This window comes from Conger conger, chromosome 2 (genome assembly GCF_963514075.1).
Source record: "Conger conger chromosome 2, fConCon1.1, whole genome shotgun sequence".
NCBI lineage: Eukaryota > Metazoa > Chordata > Actinopteri > Anguilliformes > Congridae > Conger > Conger conger.
The window spans coordinates 23,102,486-23,111,824 of NC_083761.1; the positions used below are offsets into that span (position 1 = coordinate 23,102,486).

A 9,339-nucleotide genomic window follows, 5' to 3' on the forward strand; every position below is an offset into this window, starting at 1 on the left:
ATACAAATAATGCTCCATGAAATAATTTGGGAAAAATTTACTCTCAAGCACATGAAATGGCACACAAATTTTCACCAACAGCATTTATTTTATCTCGTATTTATTTAATAATGAATAAAAAGAAAAACAAAATAAATAAGCAAGATGGATTGAACGGAAGAGAAATACAGAAAAATGGGTCATAGTGAGCCAAAATACAAATCCAGAGTCCAGAAATACTCAGAAATCTACCACAGTAAATGTCCCCCTAACCATCCCTCATCCCCAAACCAATGTTCCTCATCCCTAACCCTTTTCCCCAGTCTCCGGTCCCAATCTCCGGTCCCAACCTCCATGTCCTAACCGACCTGCCACTGGTTTAAATCAGATAACAAAATAGCACCGGCATTTGCATAACTATGAATTTCATTGCAAGCTTATTCTAATAGAAATGTACATTTTCTGAATCTATTTGAAGTGCAATATTTTTGTCTCATTCATGTCATCCTGCAATTGCATCCAGTACATGGGGGGGGGGGGGGGGGGTGAGGACAGAGGAACCAGAAGCAGACACAGGTGTGTGGAAAAAATGGCAGGTTTTAACAAGGGTCAGACAGAGTGTTTGTGCGGTACAATATCTAAATTAGTAGTTGTTTGTAGTGGAGCACGCAGACAGGGGCGTGACTCGGGCTCGTAAACATTGTGCGAGTGCAAAGACTAATGAATGTAATGTAAACAGAACAGATGAATATGAAAATAATAATAATGATAATAAACTAACAGATAACAGGAACATAACATAACATTTTATGCATCTCTGTTTTGATGCTAATTATCTCCAGTAAATTTGTTTATGAACAAATAGTTTGAAAAAAATACCTTTGTATACATGTCTACTCCCTTCTGACAGACTATTTGTGCTTCCTCATCTGTGGTCCATCCCAAATCAGCATTCATGCATACTGTGGCTGATTATATTAACCGAATGGTCACTGTCATCTCTTTGGGTGTAAGTGCTTCCTGTTTGTTTCACCATTAACCCACCCCCCTTTGATCAATTCAAATCTCCAGCAAGTAAATCCCAGCTTAAGTGAACAATCAGGCATGCTGAGGCAGAATAAGAGACAATCAAAACTCCAAGAAAGGATAACATCTCAGTTTGTTAACCCTTGCGCGGCGGACATATATCTGTTACTCAGGACCTTTTCGCAGGTCTGGTGGACCCATACCATTATTGGGGTCTTAAAACAATACAGACATAACAATTAATGTAAAAATACTTCACAGATGTTGACCTTGTCTTAATTACAACCAATATAGACCAGAACATAGCATATATGATTAATATGTGCCATTTACCCCTGCTAAGTCATATTCATTAGTATTCGTTTTTTGTGATGAAATGTGATTTTGGTCAAACAAATCAATAATAATCAAAACTGGGAGGAATAAATCATGTTTATCTTAAACAAATATAAAGGAGAGAAGGCTGTCTTCAATATTGGTGTTTATTGATTTAAATAAAATTGAAATTAGGATACAGAACACAAATTTAACAAATGCAGTCCAGTCATAAAATACTGGAGGGCCCTTTCACTGGACTTTTGTTCAGATTACTCAAACAGCCCTGACTGAACACAATATCTACACACCACACGAGGGGTACAGTCTGACCCTGCCCCCAATTTGCAGCTGGGTCAGAAAATATTTATGTTTAGAGAATGTTACTGATATAACATTGTGCAGGTTCCCGCCAGACACAGTGTAGGTTCACGCACACACAGACGAGAAAGAGTCTGTGAAAAAGTGGGAACAGGCAGGTTCTTGTGATTGAAATGTAACAATGTTGCAACTTTGTCTGCCACGCACCAGACCTGCTCTCCTGCTCTCTTTGCCCTCTGTAGTGTGGAAAACTACACACACACACACACTCAATCAATGAAACATGCCGCAAATCTAAAGGAGAAAGTACACACGCACGCAGGCAAGCATTCATGCATGCATGCATGCATGCACACACACAAACACACACACACAATAGTCCAAGGTAGGAGGAAGACCAGGTAAAGGTACACAGCAAACCTTATACCTATAAAACATATAAACCTCATACTTATAACCTTCGGGTCCAGTGGACCCGAATAGCCTGGATGTAATGTAAATGTGTAGGGGGGTGCACAGTGTGTACTCAATGAAAATGAGTTCATTTACATGTTCTTCACAGAAAATGAGCCAAGGGGTATGAGTCAAAGTTGAAAAAAATATTTGTTCTATCATTTTTATTTTAGTAAACATCCCAAAGACCCAAACCTCTCTAGAGGGTTAACATATTCAGTGGGATGAGTCACTGCTACAGACACTTTCATTTGGCATATTTGCAGGGGTCCCTCATTCTTACCATCTTCTCTCAAATAGGGAGAGAAGAATGGGAACACTCTCTCAGTAAATGTGTCTGTGAAAGTGTAGATGATGGACATGTCACTGGAGTCGAAGAAGGACACCTCCCCCCTGTCATAGTCCAGCTCCACTCTGATGCTCTGGGGTTTCCTCTTCAGTGTGAGGCCAGTAACTCCACCTGTTCTGTAATCATCACCATTCCTCAGCATTAAGACCCAGAATCCTCTCTCTGGGCTGTATATTATGCCTCTCTTCCTGTCGATGGATTCGTTCACCACTCCTATATCCCAGGCATGTTTGTTCCCAACCTTCACCTCCCAGCTGTGTTTCCCTGAGGTAAACCCCTCAGATCCCAGCACAAACACATGCATGTCAAACCTCTCTGGGTTGTCAGGATATTTCTGGTCTGTATCTGTGTCTCTCACAGTGGTCAGATCATCAGAGAGATAGAGACCATCATGTACAGTATTGGGGTCCAGCATCACAGGAGCTGAAATGTCAAAAATAAAGATATTTAAAAGTTTGAAAGAACATGTACATTTCAAATACTCTATTCAGATTAGGTTGCATATACAGGAAATTGCATATAATAGATTCTAATCACTACTCACTGTAGTTGTACTTCTGTAGTTGTAGAGATTTACACTTTAAATTAAAAAATCTATATGCATTACGAAAATTAATACATTAACAAATGTCATAGCAGATCAAATGCAGGCAATACACACAGCTAATAATCTATTATGAATAACATTTTATATTGTGACAGGTTTTTGTCTGCTATGATTCCTGCTATTTAATTTGCAATGCACTTGGGAGGACATGGGAGGTTCATGTTTTCACACTGAAGATACATTGAAGATGCGCAATTACAGTTTTTTTTTCAATTTCTAACAAGCATTACAGACATATTTGCAGTGTTTTGGTAGTTGTGGTGAATTTTGGGCACAAAATGAATTGTTGCGCCAAGCTGCATGTTGGTGTAGAGAGCTCTATGAAAAAGTGAATTGAAAAATTCTTGTTAGCAATTGTAAAAATTATAATTTGGCCACTTGATCTCGTCAACACCACACAAAACCTCTCTTCCTGGGAAAGAACCTCTGTGCATACCGAAATATTCAGGCATCCAGAATCCATCCTCTATGTTGAATGGCACCACAAATTTGGTCCATCTTGACAAAATCATTCCAAAGATGAAATTGAAATTCCCTCTCCTTTCAGTCTCCAACTGAATCAGGTGTGATTGCTATATACAATAACCAATTCACAATCATCAACTTCAATCACCACTTTGTTTATACAACTGTTATGAAAATGTTTTTTGTTTTATGGGTTTTGAATGGATTTCAATATAGTATTTTTGGCTTAGAACTGCTAGCCAATTTAATTTTAGGCTATATGTTATGATAATTCTGTTGGTTGTGTTCTGATATTAAATTGAGAGCAGTGCAGCCCACAGGATCTTCCTAAACTTGGAGGGAACTGAGACCTGGTGATTGTTTATTTTATGAACCATTTCAATATACATGTTGTTTTTATGTGTTGCAAATGCTTGCAAAATATGATTTCACCATCTGCCCCAGATACTCACTGTACTGCACCATCCCCAGCATCTTCTCCCAGACTCTGAACTTCAGGTTGCCCAGGTGTTTGGCCACATCTATCAGTGCCCCTGAGAGCAGCTCTGGGTCCTGCAGTGTGCACTGGGCTCTGTAATGACAAACAGGACTCAGTCAAGTGTCTTCAACAGACAAGAAGAAATTAGGTGAAAGTCTACATACCTTTTCTTGATGTTTTTGTAGTTCTGAAAAACACAAGACAGCATAATAAGATGCAGAGAGACCATTATGAGAGACAGCTAACATTAAATGAGAAACAGGAGCCACACTAAAGAAAGTGATGCAGATGTTAACAGTAAACGCACATAAATGAAGGAACAGTAATGTACAGGTAACTAAATAAAGGAAACCGTAGTTACATTAGCAATGAATACCCCAGCATGCTCATGGTTCTGTACAAAAATCTAGGCCAATTTGATTTTTTTCAACCATTATTTTGGATATGCATTCATTATATTAAAAATTCATTCAGCTTTCTGGCTTTTTTCAAAGACTGGCATCTTCACAAATCAAGATTTTTACTGACTTCACCAACACTGAACCGAGCAAACCCAACCAAGCTGTTATGAAATCGCATACAGATTATTCATCCTTGCTTCTGAAAGATTGAAGGCCTATTCACACCAAGATTTTAAACCAAGCAAACGTGTCTCTATGAACTCCTGCACACGAGTCCAACGCTGTCACAGATTAATCATCCTTGCTTCTGACTAGCTAGCTGTTTAGTAGGCTACTGCTACACTGGTGCAGAACAAGGTAACTTTGGAATGCAGCCAAAACCTGTCGAAAACCACAAACCAGCATTTTACAACGTCTGAGCTTTAATTAAAGTAAATACAGCTCCTACCTTTAAAAAGGAGATGTCTTTAGTGTTCATAGCCTTCTTTATAGCTGTGATTTTGTCTTCTTATATGTTCCATCTTCTTCTCCATGATCCGACTCTTCAGCTCCTCCTCCTTCTTCAGTGCAGCTAGTCTGGCCTTCTCTTCCTTTCGCAGGAACTGGTGGAGCTTCTCAAACTCTGCCTTTATCTGCCTCTCTGTGTGCTGGGCTTGACTCTGCAATTCAAACACACTGTTTAAAACCTGAATAGTATAACAATGTTTTGTTATTTAGATATGGCAGCCCGTGTGTTTGTTATGTCTATCATGCACAATGTTATCCAAAGACAATGTTTTTGTATTTTTGTGTTGCTAGAAAGTATAACTGTAATTGCTTTACTCACCTTGATGTGTTCTGCTGTTTCCTTACATTCTTCTTCAACCTCAGTAAACCTCTCAAATTTTTCTTTAATAAGATTAAGTGCAGGTTTGAGTTCGTCCTGGAACGATATGAACTAGTTATCTCATAATTTGGTAATTAACATTTCCAAAAACATGTTTTCACTTTGTCATTGTCCTTATTGAGTGTATATTGATGGGCAAAAAATCTACAGCACAATAAAAAGTAAAAAGTGAAAGAGCCAGTGTACATTCTGAGGCCACTGTAGCTATTGTCTCCACCAATACACTCATTGTGGATTTCTGTACTTCCTGGTTGTTGTTCAGTTCTCTCCCAAGACAGATAACAGTAGTTTTATTTTGTATTGACATTTATTAGGTTACAGTAAAGGTCTTTTGTAACATCTGTAGTTGTGCCAGTGTCAGTATGTCTTTGATACACCATTGTAACATGGAATATTTATACAATCACACTATGTATTCCAGTTTCCTGTTTGGAGCCGTGTTTACTATAAAAGGCCCACAGACAATTAGGACTCTGTCACGATGGGCGGAGCAGAGGAACCATGCGCAGACACTGGGATGTGAAAAATGGCAGAAGAAGGGGCAGACAAACCGTAATCCAAAACAGGCCAAGATCAAGATCAGTCCACACAAGCAAAAGTACAAAAGCTGATCCAAAAGAAGAGTCCAAAAAGCAGGCAGGGGTCATAAACAAGAAAAACAGAAAACAAAAACCAACCGGACAGAATGGCGCAAGAGCAAGAGCAAGGGCTTGGGAACAAGGGCTCAGGAACAAGGGCTCGGGAATAAGGGGGCTAGAACTGGGGGGAACAAGGACAAGATGAACTAACAATGTGCAACTGAAAAGGACACATGAAAGGGTAATGATACAATAACGAGGGGACACACATGCAATACAAATGGCTCTGGACTAGGGAGTAGACAGTTTGCAGAGAATCAGGAGATGTAGAGATACAGAGAGACAGGTGCGAATACTTTGCTGAAACTAAGCAAGTAATCAGTGATAGAATAGGGAGGCGGAGTTACAGAACAGAATTGAACCTGGAGTTAGTTAAGTGATTTAAATTACAAATACCCAAAACTAGAGAATATTAGTTTGTTAGATTGACGAACATATTAGTGTGTTAGTATAATTAGTACTGTACAAATTCTATGTGAGTTGGGATTAGCATCTTACTGCTATCTACAAACATAAAATGGAGAGAAAGTAGGAAGTAAGAACAGCAAGACAGAAGTAATCGTGGAAACCACCCGAATAGGGAAGCACGCAGACTCGGGATCAGAATACATTCAGACACAGACATCACAGGGGAAGAGGAGTGCAAAGACTAATGAATATAAACAGAACACCAGACATGAATATGAGAAATGATAAAATACAAGAATAACGATAATAACAATGATAAACTAACAGACAGAACTCAGGAACAAAACAGACTCATCCATGCCAACAGTTTATAGTGCATTGTACTGAAAACCTAAAATACACGTCTTTATACCACAGTTACACAGAGATATTTCACTCCGTCGATTGAGATTATGAAATAGATGACATATAAAATAGAATACCTTCAGGTCCAATGCAGCCTCTTCCACGGGACAGACCAGGTGGTTTCTGTGTTTTTTTGAGGTCTGACAGATGACACACAGAGGCTCTTTGTCGTGTTCACAGAATAATAGCAGTTTCTCCCCATGAAGACTACAGTGAGTGTCTACTATTTTACTCTCAGGCTTCTGTTTTAAGAACGACTCCACAATGCTTCTTAAGGCCAGGTTTACAGCAGGATTTTCCAGTGGGCACTTTCTCCTGCAGATGGGACACTCTCGAGAGCTCTTCTCTTTCCAGTACTGCTGCACACACACTCTACAGAAGCTGTGGCTGCATTTCAGGATCACAGGCTCTTTAAAAATATCACAACATATAGAGCAACAGAGCTCGTCCTCAGGAATCAATGCTTTAGCTGCCATTTCACAGACTCTGTATCTCAGTCTGATATTTTTACTTTCACTTTTGCTGAAACCGGGAAAGACCACACCCTATATGCTTGGAAAACTGGAACACACCTAGCAAAAAATCCACACAGACTTATTGTTCTCAGTCTGTGGGGAATTGTGTTTGTCCTCTCTCACTTACAGAGAGATAATTATGTACCTGAACTGAATTGACTGGAGGGTTTTACAGGGTGCAGTATGTTACGTTCCATGTAGTTGTCTTGTGTTCCCTCTGTTTTTCCCTCGTTTGTACACTGCAGTTGGCCAATCACAATTCCATTTGCTGTCCCACCTGTCAATCATTTTCATCCTGGTCCCGCCTCCACCAATCACATCCCTCCTCCCCAAGATAAAAGCTATTTGTTTGCTGCCGCTCAGATCTCTCTCATATCTCTCTCATATCTCACTGCTACCACTTGTGTATGTGTGATAAAAACTCAGAACTTGTTATTCCCCCTACTTGTGTGTATGTGTGATTGTCTGCGTGTATAGTCCAGGCCCAGGGGCAGTGGCCTCTATACACCATTGGTACATGTAGGTGGAATTTGTGTATTAGACACATTAGGAAAGGGGTGGTTGCCAACTGTGTAATTTGTTATCTTCGAGTAGTCAGATAGGCTTTTGTTTGTTGCTGGATAAGTCAGTCAGCCTATCTTTGTTTCTAGCTTGGTTTTGTTTATTTCATTTATTTGGCCACATCCGTGTCCTTTGGCCTTGTGACCTTAATGTGTTCTTTGTTCTTTAAATATTTTTGTAAATAGCACTTGCACTTTGTATAATACACCGTTTTGCACTTTAATTCTTGTGTGGCCCTCATTATTTTCACTGAACACGCTCAACACCCATCAAAATATGTTACGCACTCCCTCCTACCCCTAGACACCCGAGGGACGTAACACAGTAGTGTACCACTGGATCTAAAGACAAAAGGCAAAGGTGCATTTTATTTTAAATTGTAATGCTACAGTATTAATATGGATGTTAAAGTTGAGTTGCTTTGATGCAACAAGATATCACTCAGATATCTATGCTGACCGGACTATTTAATTAAACTGGTCATTATTATTCTTGAAAGCCTTATTATTATTCTATATATAGTACTGAATATTATACTTCAATGGCTGCAAGGGGCGGAATGGATGGTGCAGTGGTTAGCACTGCCGCCTGACAGCAAGGAGGTTCTGGGTTCGAATCCCCATCGGCTGGGGCCTCTGTGTGGAGTTTGCATGTTCTCCCTGTGTTCGTGTGGGTTTCCTCCAGGTACTCCGGTTTCCTCCCACAGTCCAAAGACATGCAGGTTAGGCTGATTGGAGAGTCTAAATTGCCCATAGGTATGAGTGTATGAGTGTGTGAGTGAATGGTGTGTGTGCCCTGTGATGGACTGGCGACCTGTCCAGGGTGTATTCCTGCCTTTCACCCAATGTATGCTGGGATAGGCTCCAGCTCCCCTGCGACCCTGTTCAGGATAAGCGGGTTGATAATGAGTGAATGAGGGGGCATACATGAACCAAAACCACAAACACACAAATTACATAAAAAGACAGAACTGATATGTGCTGTACTGATACAATGCAGGAAAGGCTGTGGGGTGCAGAAAGTAATGCAAGAGCAGATTTCCCTTGTCTGTGTTGTCACTATCCTCTGAGGACCACAGAGATGAGAACTCATCTCAAACTCAAACTGCACTTAAGGTAGCTTTAAGCCAAGTGCATATAAATAGTAAATTCCTGGCATTTATATAGCGCTTTTATCCAAATCAATTGCTTTAGTAAACATTGTGTAACCCTTTTGAAATATAGGGCAGTCTGTAAGGATTTGGACAGTGGTACAATTTCTGTTCTTTTGGCTCTGTAGCCCAGCACATTGTATGTAATCAGACAGTTAACTTCTCAGCTGTTTCTGCTAAGACAGGTGTATTCAATCGCTTCCTTAGTCCAGGTATGAGAAAGCCTTTAGTATCTAGTCTAGAATCTAGGTGTTTCATTGCCTTTGGAGTATGTCAATATGGGGGTTCAGAGATCTGCCAATGAAAGTGAAGGAAGCAATTATGAGGCAGAGGAATAAGAAAAAAAGTCAGAGTTGTTGTTTTCTCAACATGAGCATACTAA

At 39.9% G+C, this 9,339-nt stretch overlaps 1 pseudogene; it reads right to left on the minus strand.

Annotated features, from left to right (window-relative positions):
* Positions 1-1,469: 1,469 nt before the first annotated feature.
* LOC133121828 (zinc-binding protein A33-like) lies at positions 1,470-7,325 on the minus strand (annotated as a pseudogene).
* Positions 7,326-9,339: the final 2,014 nt, after the last annotated feature.